The sequence below is a fragment of the Hemicordylus capensis genome, chromosome 15, assembly GCF_027244095.1.
Source record: "Hemicordylus capensis ecotype Gifberg chromosome 15, rHemCap1.1.pri, whole genome shotgun sequence".
Taxonomy (NCBI): Eukaryota; Metazoa; Chordata; class Lepidosauria; order Squamata; family Cordylidae; genus Hemicordylus; species Hemicordylus capensis.
In genome coordinates, this window is record NC_069671.1 from 14130061 (window position 1) to 14145594 (window position 15534).

Sequence of the window (15534 nt, forward strand, 5' to 3'; positions counted from 1 at the left end):
TAGAACTAACTCATTTGGCTCACACTCTTGAATTCTTTGTTGTTGGGATTTAATTAAAAATATTAAATATTAATTAAGGGAGAGATACCTGACAGGTCAACAGCTGAATGTCCTGGGGTGAAACTCTCTCTCACCAGTCTCAAGTTGCCATTTTTTACAACAAAGAGTTATGTGGCACCTTTGAGATTAAAACATTTATGGCGAAAAAACATTTTGGTGGGCCAAAGCCTGCTCATCAAAAAAAGCAAGAATTCCTTTATTCCAATACATATGCACAATTGCCCCAGAAATCTATCTTGCAGGGTTAAATGGTAAGGAAACTGCAACAAAGGTTCTACAGCACCCTGCATCTTATTACATGTTATTCCCATTTTTTAAAAATGTAATAAAATTCAGGCCATTAGCACCAAGAGGAGCCAATCCTGAAAGGAACAACTGTGATCAGAATCACAGATTCTTGGGATTATGGTATTATCATGCACTCTGACACATTACACACAAAAGAAACACCATATATGACTATAGGGTGTTGCGGTTTGCATGTAGACCAGCCGTGTTGCTTCATGGTGGACTCAAATAACCTACATGGAGGGAAATGTCAAAGGACAAGTACGCCTTCCATCCACTGAAGTCCATAACAATTATTATTAGACTGAGGTGTTTTCTCTTAGCCTGACGTAGCACCAAAACCTTTTCCCATGTAAGACTTTCAACAATGCAGAACTGTCCGTATCGTTCGCTGCGGTAGCCAATAGTTACTGAATACAAACGGGGGTATCTCCTTTCTCCGAGACTGTTCTTCTGTAATAACTTTAAACATAATAGGCTCTCCCTATTGGCTTCATTTCCCCTCGGGAGGGAGAGAGGCAGGACGTATTGTGTTCCTCTGTCTTCTCCACGGATGAAACAAGAGGAGCCCAACAAGGAGAAAGCAGATCTGCTGCTATTAATACAAGTCTCAAGTTGTTTATTTACCAAGGCTGGAGACAAGGGCTGCCTGTCTTTGACCTTTCTGTGTCCCATCAGAGGGGCAAATTCCATGAAACAGAGGGACTATTTGTAAGGAATTACTGCATCCTTAAGAGCTGAGGGGGTATGTCATCCCACCAACCCTTGGGCGGAAGGTCAGGCTCTAGCCTTTCTCAGATCAGCAGTGGGCCATGAGCAAAGTGCAAGTGCTCCTCATAAAAGTGTTTGCTGGAGCCTCACCAGGAGTAAGGGTCTAGCAAGGACACCATTAAGGCTAGTTGAGTAGGACACCTAATTGGGGCAGGGTGGTGAACCATCCATTGGGAAGTTCTCCCACACAAGCCCTGCTGAAATGCACCCATACTCTCTAATACAGGACTGCTCAACTTTGACCCTCCTGCAGATGTTGGCCTACAACTCCCATAATCCCTAGCTATTGGCCACTGTGGCTGGGGATTATAGGAGTTGTAGTCCAAAAAGAACTGGGGGAGTCTAGGTTGAGCAGGCCTGAAATGTTTCATGGACAAAAAGGACATGCTTGCAACATCCTAATTCCCATACCATACCATACCTTGGGCAACCCTAATTGCCCAAGGCCTCACCTCAGGAACATAGGAAGCTGCCATATACCAAATCAAACTATTGGTCCATCTAGCTCAGTAGTTGACTACACAGACTGGCAGCAACTTCTCCAAGGCTGCAGACAGGATTCTCTCTCAGTCCTATCTTGGAGATGTCAGGGAGGGCGCTTGGGACCTTCTGCATGCAGATGCTCTTCGCAGAGCCGCCCCATCCCCAACTAAGGGGAATATCTTACAGTGCTCACGCATTTAGTCTCCTGTTCATAAGCAACCAGGGTGGACCCTGCTTAGCTAAGGGGACAAGTAATCCTTGCTCCACAAGACCAACTCTCTTTATTACCCACCACCATCATGACAAAGTGCTGTGGGACCTACGCTGTCTGTTTGTATGCTGTATTTGCTTCTGCAATTCAAGATCTAGGAGGTTGCTTGCTCATTTCAAGATACACTGGAAAACCATCATTGTCCTACAATATCAACCATTCAAAATGGAGCTCAGCAGCTGTAAGTTGTGAAATGGCAGGTTGTGCCTTAGTGTTTGTGTGCATGTATTGACATACATGTATACTACAAGAAACAAGATGCACCCATACCTTACTCAGAGATTTCGCTTCCAGAGACTTTGGAGAAGGAACCTGAATCCACATATATCACATATAATCCCTAACCCTAAACCTATCAATTTTTGGCCAGACCTGATCAGGCAAACAGCTTCCTGGGTAAACTAAGTTTTCAGATAGAAAATGGTAAGAGAACGAGGGACATTTGGGAAATGTAAATGCTGCATAATGTATGTCAAATGTTAAGAACACCAACTTACTAAGGCTTTACTGAAGAGGTCCCATTGTGGTCTTGGTCGAGGGGGGTAATAGGCTGATATATCTTGATTATGCTGATGAGTGGGATAGAAATCCTGGAAATAATTACACAAACATTTATAGTCAACATACTGTAGATTCAAACACATGGGCAGTTGGGCACAAGCTGTAAACTTTTCTGTTCACATGGTGTTTGAGGAACTCTAGAAACATAGGAAAATAGGAAGCTGCCTTCTGAGTCAGACCATTGGTCTATCTAGCTCAGTATTGTCTTCACAGACTGGCAGCAGCTTCTCCAAGGTTTCTGGCAGGAATCTCTCTCAGACCTATCTTGGAGATGCTGGGGAAGGAACTTGGAACCTAGATGCTCTTTCCAGAGCGGCTCCATCCCCTGAGGGGAATCTCTTCCAGTGCTCACACTTTTAGTCTCCCTTTCATATGCAACCAGGGCAGATCCTGCTTAGCAAAGGGGACCAGTCATGCTTGCTACCACAAGACCAGCTCACCCACTCTAGAGAGGGTGGTTGTTGCTGACTTCTAACCAACCGCACCAACTTTACTTACATGTGTGGTTCAGTCTTGTCCCTTGACTGTGATCTTGGACAAACATGACCAGAACAAGGTCTGATGCTGTTGTGGAGAAGGGGGAGCAACCTGGCAGAAACAAGGTTGAGATGGTCATGGGTCAAGGATCCAACCACTGATTTATATTTATTTACAAGTTATGTAGGTACAAGATAACAGCCACTTGATCCTGAACAGATTGCAGTCTATCTATGCAAGGGAGCAATAGCCGGAATTCCCTGCCAACATGCCCAGGGGCAAATGCCTTACAGAGAATAAAGAAAAGAGCTGTGTTATTTCCAAGGATGACAAGGCAGGATTCCAGCAAGGAATTAGCACCCCTTTGGTGCTCTCCTTGCTCAGACAGATATTGTCCTGGTTTAACCTAGATGAAAGTCCCAAACAATGGCTGGTTGAGATCACACAAGATAAGAATGTGGCAAAACAAGCTAGAACATCTGATTTTGTTGATTTCCAGTGGTGTGCAGTATTTCACTTCCTGTACAGGCATGGAAATATGCCCAGTTATTTTATGTTTTAAAGCATACATTTGTGTGTGTGTGTGAGAGAGAGAGGGAGGGAGGGAGGGAGGGAAATAATGTGACTGAAGTGGGAGTCTTGTGTAGTTATGTTGGACATAGTGGGACTTACTTCCAACTAAAGATGCACGAAGGATTAGGCTGCTAAAAAGTAGAAATTGGCAATGCATCAAAAGAAACGGAAGCTCCTTTAGAACATGACATCCTGCAGTTTGAAGAAGGCACTTGGTTTAGTAGGATAGAGCACCAGCCTCCCTACTCTTGACTTTGAAGTTAATGTCAGCTTTATCTTTCCCTTGGGCCCATATGCAGACTGCTCCCCACCCCCACAAGGCTACCCTTAATCCCAAACGGCCCAACTCCTTCCTTCCTGCCTTGCACTCCCCACTTCCATATATACCTTATGGTGAATAGCATAAGGATACACTAGAGGACACCTACGGCCAACAGAAGATCAGAGGTCAACATTGGGAAGATTCATTATCAGGAATGTCTGAGAATGGCAGGTCTTTACAGAGTGACCAGGAATCAGAACCCAGGGACCTCTAGAGCTATGTAGAAAGGAGTAGGATTGCTGTTAAATGGCCAGGTTCACTGGGGAGCAGGCTTAGACACTCCCTTCCCTAACATTGTCCCTAAGTGCCCATATAAGTGAATGGTTGCCATTCATTCCTATGGGGAACAATCAATCCCTGGGCATGGATATAGAACAGGGAGGTGGTGGATGTCCTGAATCAGGGGCTGGAGGCTGTGATGGGTTGGATGTGGGCTAATAAACTGACATTTAATCCGGACAAGACAGAGGTACTGTTGGTCAGTAGGAGAGCCAGTTGGGATGAGGAGATTTTAGGGGTTCTGGATGGGGTTGCACTCCCCTTGAAGGAGCAAGTACGCGGTACTACTGGACCTGGCTCTGCTTTTGGAAGCTCAGGTGGAGGCAGTGGCCAGGGGTGCCTTTGCATGGTTTCGGCTAGTGTGCAAACTGCGTCCCTTTCTCAAGAAGGCAGATCTGGCCACAGTTACCCATGCCTTAGTAACATCGCAGCTGGATTACTGTAACACGCTCTACGTGGGGCTGCCTTTGAATAATATCCGGAAACTTCAGCTAGTGCAAAACGCGGCAGCTAGGGTTTTATCCGGAGCTGCCCGATGGGAGCACATCACACCCATTTTGAAAGAGCTGCACTGGCTACCAGTTTGTTTCCGGGTCCAATTCAAGGTGCTGGTGACCTTTAAAGCCCTTAACAGTTTGGGCCCAGGGTACTTGAGGGACCGCCTGCTCCCAAGGGTTGCTGCCTGCTTGATGAGGTCATCTGAGAGGACTCTGCTCCAGGTGCCAACAATGAGGGAGGCTCGGCTGTCATGCACGCAGGACAGGGCCTTCTCTGTTGCTGCCCCCAGACTTTGGAATGCTCTCCCAGTGGCCATTCGCTCCCCAGACTCCATCACAGTTTTTAGAAAGCTTGTTGAATCTTGGCTTTTTATCCAGGCTTTTACATGATTGTTTTCTATTGCTGCTTCTATGTGTTTTTATCCGTGTACAGTTTTTATGCTTGTATTCTATAGATTTTAATTTAGATTTGTTTTATATTTTTAGCTTAATATTTTTATTGTCATATTATTGTATGTTTTTTAATTTTTGTAAACCGCCTTGGGATTGTTTGTAATGAAAGGCGGTATATAAGTTCAACAATAAAAATAAATAAAATAAATAAACAAAATAGAACTTGATTTGGTCTTTGACCAGCAAAACAAGATAACACACAAGCAATATATATATGCAAATTAAAATATAAATAAGAATTAAATGACTGCCTGCCTCTTTGGATACTTTGTCACTGTTCTTATAAGTCTTTTGAGGCAGCTCCTGATGAATTCTACATGCTGCGACACCAAATTTTGCTACACTAAAGGTTATAGCTGACTTCTGATCAGACAAAAGATAAGAAACATAAAAGTCACTAGTACGACCTGATAAATCCAATGAAAAAGGAACAGTAAAGATGTTATGAACATTACGATAAAGTTAATAACACAATAAAGTATGTGCCACTGTCTCAACTAAAGCAGAGCCACAGGGGCAAGTGTGATCTGCAAAGGGAGTTCTCTGACATCTAGCAGGGCAGATGGAAGAACACTGAAACACACCATCATGATGTGAATGCCCTCCTCTGTTTTGGTTCAGTTAATGAAGAAAGGTAGGCAGCTGGTGCTAATTGCTGAGATGGCCTCCTTGGAATAATATAACTGGGGACTAAGCTTAAATCATTTTGGCAGTCAGTATCTAAAATGTGCTGTCTAAGGGTAGATCTGGACCGTTCATATCCCAGGGAAATCAAATAATCGGAAGAAAATCCATCAGATGAAAGCTTTCCAATTAGAGACTGTTTCCAAGCTGTATGAAAATTATCTGCAAGTGTCAGTGGAGATAAACCCATGGAAAAAAAGACTCAACTTTAGCCAGAAATTAAAGATCGCAAGCCGTGCCCTAGACTCCACTTTCAATAGACCTGCCCCCAGTCTTCAGACAGCATTAGGTCACCTGGAAAACTGCCCTTACCTGGACAAGGGGAAACTGATGAGGTGAGAGGGGCAAAATCTCCCCCTGTCTCTGATACTGGGGACTGAACCTGTTGCCAGAACCTGAGGGGTATACTTGTGTGAAATAGGGGATGTAACCCAGAATTTGGCTTTTAAAAAGCCAAATCTGGCAACCACTTGGTGACCATCCTCCTCACTGAGTGACCAGAGTGTACAGGGCTGCTGTAGTGATAAGCCTCCCCTCCTTCTAAAGAATTAACAGGGAGTGAACCCTTGTTTCAACTGACGGGCTGGTGAACTCCAGGACAGCCAATCAGTACACCAGGTGGGTGGGCCCTAGTGAGCGGTTGCTGGGAATTCTGGAGAAGGGTGGTCTATGCTGGAGAAGTGTGTGTGGAAAGGGTTGGTAAGGAGCAAGGAGTTTTTGCTCCCTCATGGTCAAAGCCAGCATGGAGGTTTCTCTCATGGAATAACTGCAGAATCCTAGAGAGACAGGATTGCAGGAAGCTTGATTCTCATCAGGTGTTGGGTGAGTTTTCGAGGAAAAGGGGATTCAGCATAAGGAACAGTTTGTTAGTCAGATTTTGCATTAGAAACTTACATTTGTGTGTATGTGTGCTTTGCATATTCCTGATACTGTTCTATTATTGTTTACCTGCAATGTAATTAAAATAAGATACACTAGCTTACGCTCAACCCACCTAAGGCGTTGCAAAAGACTCTGTAAACTTTTAAGTGTGTCTAAATGCAAACTGCAACTGAAGCCTAGGACAACCTATTTTTGTAAACTACTAAGTATTTTTGAATGTATCTAAAACTAAATGCCTCAGATGGAAGCAGTCTGTAGTAATTGAATAAAACTTTTTTTGATTTTTTTTTTTTTACAAAGCCTCTCTGGGTTGGTTTTTAACTCAGGAAAAGGGGGCAGAAAGGGAGATTTATCTGGTGCAAAAGCATCCTCAAGTACGCAGCAGCTATCAGTTTTTTCTCTTCCCATGTAAGCATACACGTGGAAGGTTGTTGTTGTTGTTTTAATTGGCCCAATACTCAGCTGGAGTAAAGCACCCAATCCACTGGTCCTATTCTCTACAAGCTTTAAGGTGCTTGGTGGCAGCATTTTAAAACTACTGGAAATATAAAAAGGTTTTAGGAGAAGCCCAGCCAGGCAGCTCACCAGGGATGACTCGGCATTTCTTGTCCCCCTTGTGAGCTAGCTCTGAGACAAAGGCTTTAATCTGCTACAAATTTATTGCACCCTCCCATATCTTTCTTGCAATATCAAAGCCCTCCTTCCCAACATCCAGCTCTTTGGAAATATATATTTTATATATAAATAATCAAAAACATTACAATATACCAACATTAGACATAGTTCTTAAAAACATAACAAATATACTAAAACTATACAACATCCTTAAAGCATTGTTAACACCAGGGGTGTTAGCTGCCATGAGGACATGTCATATATGTTGTGAAGTATTTGGAAGACCCCAGTAGTGCACATGATGATTCAAATGATGACAATAATTTTGCTGCTGTGGCTCTCACTCAAGGAATTCATAGCAGGGATACTTCTGTTAAATTACTGCCAAGTTAATTTAACTGCAGCAGTCAAACTTTCCGAATAGATTTGGCAATTAATGGAGAAGCAGCATGACAAAGAAATTTAGTACAAATATGAAAACGACAAATATTTATATACTGCTTTTCAACAGAAGTTCCCAAAGAGGTTTACGTAGATATAAACAGATGAATAAAACGGCTCCCTGTCCCCAAAGGGCTCACAATCTAAAAAAGAAACATAAGATAGACACCAGCAACAGCCACTGGAGGGATGTTGTGCTGGAGCTGGATAGGGCCAGTTGCTCTCCCCCTGCTAAATAAAGAGAATCGCCACTTAAAAGGTGCCTCTTTGCTCAGTTAGCAGGGGACCTCTGTTTTCACCATTTTCTCTCCATGCTCATATGCTCTCTTTGTACTTAGCAGACAGTTGATAGGCATAGGAAAAGATATACTGTACAAGTTGGCAACCTTGTTTCTGAAGCAAAAGCCTAAATGGCTCCAATCTAGAGGAAAAGCCAATTACTTTACACATGCCTCTAGTGTGTAGGGTTTTTTAAAAAGATAAAATTAAGCCAAGTATCTGAGAATAACTGAATAAGTCAAGAAGCCAAACAGTCTAAAATAGACAGGGGTATGGAGGTCAGGACAATTTCAGTTAGTATATAATCCCCTCTGACGTAGACGAGAGTTATGTACCCTGCTGCTAACTGAGCAAAGAGGCACCTTTTTAAAGTGGTGATTCTCTTTGTTGAGCAGGGGGAGAGCAACTGGCCCTACCCAACCACAGCACATCATCCCTCCAGTGGCTGTTGCTGGTGTCTTTCTTATTAGATTGTGAGCCCTTTAGAGACAGGGAACCATCTTTGTTTATTTATTCTTATTTCTCTATATAAACCTCTTTGGGAATTTTTGTTGAAAAGCAGTAGATAAATATCCATAGTAGTAGTAGTAGTAGTAGTAGTAGTAGTTATGCACAAACCAAAGAGAAAAGCAGGGTTCTAAACCTGAAAATATTGAGCTCTGGGAACTTTCTGCTATTTTTTAGTTGTTGTAGGGACCTCAACACTTCTGCCAGTCACTGCCTGTTTAGGCTATAATCTTGTGGTTAACTGTTGTTGTTGTTCTCAGTATTGGGTTGTTGTTTTGTTGTTGTTATTATTGTTGCTGTTATTCAGGGCCGCTAGTGCTCATTCTGGCAAACCATGACTTACCATTATATCTGCATATAACCATTGACTATCAAATAGGTAAGCTTATTGCTTGTAAAAGGTAAGGTAAAGTTGTGCTGTCGAGTCGGTATTGACTCCTGGTGAGTACAGAGCCATGTTGTTTTATTTGGTAGAATACAGGAGGGGTTTACCATAAGCTTATAAGTATGGAACATTATGTACTATATGAGCATGTGCCTCTATGCAATCCTACCTTTGAATAATTGTAATGGTTATTGACCAACGTTCTGCTATAATCAAGAGCACTATGAGTTCATTACTCTATAAAGCCTGGCTTTTGGAGCAATGGCTTCCATCTTTCGAAGGGAGCCATTTCACAGGAACCAGTGTGGTGCAGTGGTTATAATGTTGGACTAGGACTGGGGAGACCTGAGTTCAAATCCCCATTCAGCCATGAAACTCACTGGGTGACTCTGGGCCAATTGCATATCTCTCAGCCTAATCTACCTCAGCTGGTTGTTGTGAGTACAAACATGTACACCACTCTGGGCTCCTTGGAGGAAAAGTGGGATATAATTGTAATAAGTTTACACTAGCCAACCTGCACAAAGCATCTGTGCGCTCTTGGGGGCCGGCTGTTCCCCCCTCCCTCCTGCCCCACTCTCCCTCCCAATCCCTCCCTTCTGCCCCACACTCTTGCCCCTCTTCCCCTCCCTCCCGCCCCACTCTCTTGCCCATCCCCTCCCTCCCTACTCTCTCTTGCCCTTCCTCCCCCACCTACCCCTCTCTCTCACCCTCCTGCCCCACTCTCTCCTGCCCTCTCTCCCCCTGCTCCTCTCTCCTGCCCTTCCCCTCCCCCTGCCCCACTCTCTCTTGCCCTTCATCCTGCCCCACTCTCTCATCTTCCTCCCTCCCCCTCCCCCATGCTCTCTTCCCCTCCCCCCTGCCCTCTTGCCCTCCCCCTGTCCCACACTCTCTTGCCCTCCCCCTCCCTCTTGCCCTCCCCCACTCCCTCCTCCCCCTTCCCTCCTCCCCATTTTACTCTCCTTACTGGGCGGCTGGCGGGCTGCCAAAAAGGGCCCCGCCGCCGCCGCTCCTCCTCCCGGGTGGCAAACAGGGAAGTCCTACTGCCCGATTCCCTCCCACCCCACAGGCACCTGGCCTCGGTGGCCGGTCCTGCCGCCTGGCCAAGAGCCGCCTCTGGGCTGAGTGCCGCCTTTGCGGCTGGGCCCACTGCACCAAGTACCGCCTCCGCGGCTCGCCGGGCCCGCTGCCACTGCTTGCCAGCCTCTGCGGCCGGCCTTTTTGGGCCGGCTACCTCTCCCCCACCTGCACCTTCAGCTCCAGTCTCTGGGCGGGCACGGGCCCAGGCTGCCGGGCCGATTGCCACCGCCACGGTCAGGCCCGCCGCCTTGCCTCGCCTCTGTGGCCGGGCCGGACCTGCTGCCATTGCCGCAGCCTGGCCCGCCGCCGGCCAATTCTCCTGGGTGCGCCAGCCAATCAGGCGCCTCCGCCACCCAGCCAATCAACTGGGTGGCCGGGACACACATTCGAAGGCACACCCAGGAGAAATAATAATATAGATAGGGAGTTTGTGATAGTGTTTTGTGATTAATACCAATGTGGGAGGAATTATCTTCTAAACACCTGGAGATGTCCATTTTTAATCTGCCCAGTTCAATTTTGTGTTTTGATTGAACAGAGATTTTAAATTTTGACATTTTCACTTGCAACATTTGCAGGTTGGTTTCAGATATCTAAAACAACCTAAAACCATGGTTCCCAACCTGTGGTCCATGGAACACTGGTGGTCTACGAGAGGACAGCAGGTGGTCCATGGGGGGAAGAAAAATATACAGTGTAATAATAATCAACATCAGCCTTCTCATTAGGTCAATGTTATATTTTTCCCCACTGTTAGGCCTACAGAAGGTAAATGTACTGTGATGAGTGCAATATGTTTGTAAGTGAGCATCATAAATTTTTAGAAATAGATGCATTTTAATACCCCATAATATATACATTTGACTCCAGTCAGCCAGAGGCTATATTACAAATGTTTAAAATGGCTTGCCTAAGTGGTGGGTCCACAAAAGCTTTTGATGATGATGCAGTGGTTTGCATAAAGGAAAAGGTTGGAAACCACTGACCTAAAACAAATAAACAAGAAATCAAAAGTTATTCTGTCACAAATTAGTCCTATCAACAGGGGGCGGAAGGGGGGGAGGTTTTCTTCCATTCAGTCAACAAAGTCATGTCAGCGGAACAACGAATTTATGTATTTATGCATTTATACATTTATATCCCGCTCTTCCTCCAACGAGCCCAGAGCCGTGTACTACATACTTGAGTTTCTCCTCACAACAACCCTGTGAAGTAGGTTAGGCTGAGAGAGAAGTGACTGGCCCAGAGTCACCCAGCTAGTATCATGGCTGAATGGGGATTTGAACCCGAGTCTCCCCAGTTCTAGTCCAGCATTCTAACCATTACACCACACTGGCTCTTCTAATATCTCTCAGGTACTGAAAATATGCTAGGTGATGCACAAAAATTAAAACACAACACAAGCCTTCCCTGCAGGTTTACCGTTTAGTTGGTCTGATCCAAAAGGAAAAGAGTACAGGGAAGAAAAAAGGAAAACAAGCAAATTCGGGTACAGTATTTCATAAGGTTGCACGATATGGTTTGAAGGCACACAATACAGCTGCCTTGCTGAGACAAAGTAGTTCTAGATCTGGTCACTGCCTGGATGGGTGATAACTTCTCATCTCATATAAACTGCCGTGATTCCATGATGGACAGAAGGCAAGATAACAATGTAACAAATAAATCACATTACAAATAGGTTATAATCAGGAGGTAGAAGGGCCACTAAGTTCTCAAAGAGGAAAAGAGAAATGGCAATTGGTCCCACTCCCAGTCAAGACAACGGACTGGGCGTTGCTTTCCAATTTCTTCCTTTCATGCTGCTAGGAGGAAAAGGAAACTTGATAACATGTAGGATTATGGTTGTTTGGTTTTTCAGCATGTTTGAAGGCTGGACAATTGAACTAAAGCTATTACATAATCTAATTCTTAGGAACATAGGAAGCTGCCACATACAGAGTCAGACAACTGGTCTATCTAGCTCAGTAATGTATACACAGACTGGCAGCGGCTTCTCCAAGGTTGCAGGCAGGAGTCTCTCTCAACCCTATCAAAAATAAAAAATAAAAAAATCTTGTCCTATCTTGGAGATGCTGCCAGGGAGGGAACTTGGAACCTTCTGCTCTTCCCAGAGTGGCTCCATCCCCGGAGGGGAATATTTTACAGTGCTCACACTTCTAGTATCTCATTCATATGCAACCAGGGTGGACCCTGTTTAGCTAAGGGGATAACTCATGCTTGCTACCACAAGACCAGCTTTCCTCTCTTCTTATGTGTGGTGGAGGTGGTATTAACATTCTATATACAGAACGGTTTTCTAACATAGTAAAACGTAAAGTGTGTCGTCAAGTCAATTTCGACTCCTGGCACCCATAGTACAACAGCCTTAAAAAAGCAAAAAAACTCTCATAAAATCATAAAATTACTAGACTGTATATGCCAGAAACAGAGAAGAATTCTTGTGGAAGAGATTAATTAATGCCATATATCCCTCTGTTTCACCCACAGGATTACAATTGTTAAAGCATGACTGAAAATAGCCCATTGTCACAAGAAGAAAACAAACTCCAATGGCATGAATGAGCCACAAAAATTGTCTTTAAATTCTACTTGAACACAGTAAAATGATTCACTTTGCAAAATAGTTCCAAGGAACACAATCCCGTAATGCCCTGTGTAGAGATACTAAAAAGGACATCATCCTTCCTCAAGGTGCAAATGTATAATGCAACACCATCATTTGATTTTGCCCCCCAAGAGGTTGGAAAACTTTACAGGATGTCTTTGAGTTCAAGTATTGCAATCCATATTGTACAAGATGATTAAATGGAGTCCCAGAGCGGTTGAGAGACTAAAGTCACCTGAGACGTTTGTGGCACAGGAAAGACAGAACTAAAATCTCTTGAAGCATCCTCTGCCTTTACCACTAAAATGACGTTTCCTACATTTGACAGCTTTGGGGCCTGCCTTGAGTGTTTTAGGATAATACTCAGGCTGGTTTCCCTTTTAAGACTTGGCCACACTGCAGAGGATAGCATGAGCTACCAAAACAGCACAACAGATCTCAACCCTGATATAGTGTTCCCTATATATGTCTCCTTGTCTTATTGACGTCAATGGTAAGACAGACAAGATTTTCCAAAGAGGTAAGCTGAAGCAACTGTGATACCAAGAAAAATAGAATGATCAAAATAAATTGTGCCTGTCTCTGGAGAAGAAGGAAGAGTCTGCAGAGGCAACAGCCAACAGTGAAAGGCTAGGGATGGTTACAATCCAAACAAGACCCCTAGACCTGTGAGGAAAGTGTTTTTCTTTTGCCCTTTACCTGTTACCCTGCCATGCCATAAAGCATCTTTCCATTTAACTGGAAATATAAGCCTTCAAGAACAAGCCAGGCAAGAACTGTAGGCAGCTGTAGGGTGTGAAAAGGCCAGCTGAGCACTGCATGGTGCTTTAGGGCTCATGCGCATGGGTTGCCATTAATGTGTTCCAGAGAAAAGACGCATCCATCCGTCCCTCCATCCACTCAGACATTCCGTTTCTGGAGGACCTGGGAGGGAGCTGAACCCTGAAGAATGAACATGCTAGGAACTCACACTAATGAAATTTTGATGAAGCTTCCTCAGAAGACAAAAAGAGGGATAGTGTTTTGATAGGGCCAGGAACCACAGAGACGGTCTCTAGTTAGGAGGGACAGCTGGAGCACATGCCGTCTCTGCTTTGGGATGCCTTTGTCAGAAATATTCTGCTCACAACACTGATAAGGTGAAAGCATCCTACAATGACTTCACCACAAATTTCACATCCACATGGCATTTCAGTCATGCAGAGGCAATGAGGGACAGCTTTGAAAGTGGGATTCGAAACAGGAATGTATGTGGAGAAAACCATCAAAGAAACATACCAGCCCAGATTTTGATTCTTCATCCCATGACTCATGGAAACTCATTTAGTGGCCACCTCAGTGATGGAAAGACTTGAACGCAGAAAGGGATGACTGGCCCAGTGTGGGAAATCAGCTCTTGCCTTCGACTATTACCAGTTTCTATCTCCTGTTGCTAACAGAAGCACCCAAACTGCAGTGCCTAGCAAGAGAGAGAATAAGGGTAAAAGCAATCATTCGTCTGTTACATAAATTCAGAACCACATATAATCATTTTCCCCTACTGAGTTTGCATAACAGTTTCTGTCATCTCCATATTAGATATCTAATATTATCTATATATTGGTTTTAAGTTATAAGCTCCTTAAAGAGAGCTTGACATATTTCTGTGATATCAAACAGCAAGCCTAGGAGGCGAAAACACAACTCACCAACTAGTTACTATATTTAAACTGTATAATTCTATCAGAGAAATGCAGCTTTACAATCTTCTCATTTTTATACAGCAGCTTTGAAGTGATTAAAAGAGGATTTTTCTGCTACATTTAAAGTGCTGGTTCATGTAACAAATAAGATAAAATTATCATGCCCTCCAAGTCCCAAATGGCTTACTTCAGACTAGTTCCATACGTTCCCACCTGAGTTTCCTTCCCTTTATCTGTTCCCTCTGTGTTGAATTTTAGATTGTAATCCCCTAAGGGCAGGGACCTTTTGTACTTTGCAAAGTATTATGCACAGTGATGATGCAGTTACAATCATTGTAGCTTTTGAGACCATGTCTGACACCCTGACTAAATTTCTCAGTAGTACTTATTCAGGGAGCAGTCTAAGGACTACTCAATTTCAGTAGGACTTCCCCTAGTAAATGTAGTCAGGATGCCAGCCAGTGTTGATAGAACTGCTAGACTGGAATGTGGAGATCCTGCCTATACCTTTCAGAGTTCAGAGGCAGCATCCTGGCTTCCCAGCCATTCCTCTAGGCCCAGAGTCAGAGGCTGGCATCTTTCCATTCTCTTGGCTTTTGTTTGGTAGAGTGATCAGATATTGTCCACGCCAGTGGTGTAGAAGAAGTTCAGGCTGGAAATAGAAAGGGCATGGCAGGTCAACATTTGGGTGAACTGGCTGAACTGCTGGGGACTCTGAATGGCACCCTCCTGTGCTTTGCTTAACTCCAGCCAATGCCATTAGTCTCTCGCCTGACATTTGAGCATCAAAGAGAACTCCATTGTTGCACATGTTGAGAACAGCTACTGACGTAATTAAAAAATATGCTGCTTTACATAATGTGTCTAGGTTTGTGCAGATTTGAGGGTACTGAACCAGATGTCCTCCTACCGACTAAATCCCATTGATTCTTTCCATTCATTTTTTCTTTTTCTTTTTTGCTTAATGTATCTCTACTTCCACCTACCCCATTAGGAGAAAGGCAGGAGGCCTGATTCATTCTGAATCATTTCTAACATGAAAGGTGATGGGCCTCAAGCCTAATTGAGTCTTACCCTCTGATTTGGAATAACTCCCCCCTAAGGCTGTATTATGTTCACTGTTGAATTAGGCCTGATCCTATCTGCACAGCTCCATCACAGGTTTGTTACACTAGACAGGATGTTGTGAACTAGCTTTAGATTCTTTTTTTTACATAGCACCTTCAGTGTATGTAGCATATTAACACAAGGCATGTCCACACACACAGAGTGCTCCTGTGACCCTGAGAACGTGCAATCTATATTTTGACTGTGAGGGAGTATAAAAAGAGGAGAT

General features: G+C 44.1%; 1 protein-coding gene across 5 annotated transcripts in view; it reads right to left on the reverse strand.

Moving 5' to 3' along the window:
• Window positions 1-15534, reverse strand: part of P2RX7 (purinergic receptor P2X 7) — a 104020-nt gene that overhangs the window by 82927 nt on the left and 5559 nt on the right. For 2 of the 5 annotated variants that reach the window (XM_053279656.1, XM_053279651.1), the window contains exons 2-5: window positions 14706-14850; window positions 13795-13975; window positions 2933-3022; window positions 2371-2463 (exon numbers count right to left, since the gene is read on the reverse strand). The gene's annotated coding sequence lies outside the window, so the exon portion shown is untranslated. Of the gene's footprint in view, window positions 1-2370; window positions 2464-2932; window positions 3167-10073; window positions 10153-13794; window positions 13976-14705; window positions 15325-15534 lie in introns of those variants that run through there. The other 3 variants (XM_053279653.1, XM_053279655.1, XM_053279654.1) reach the window with 3 other exon arrangements.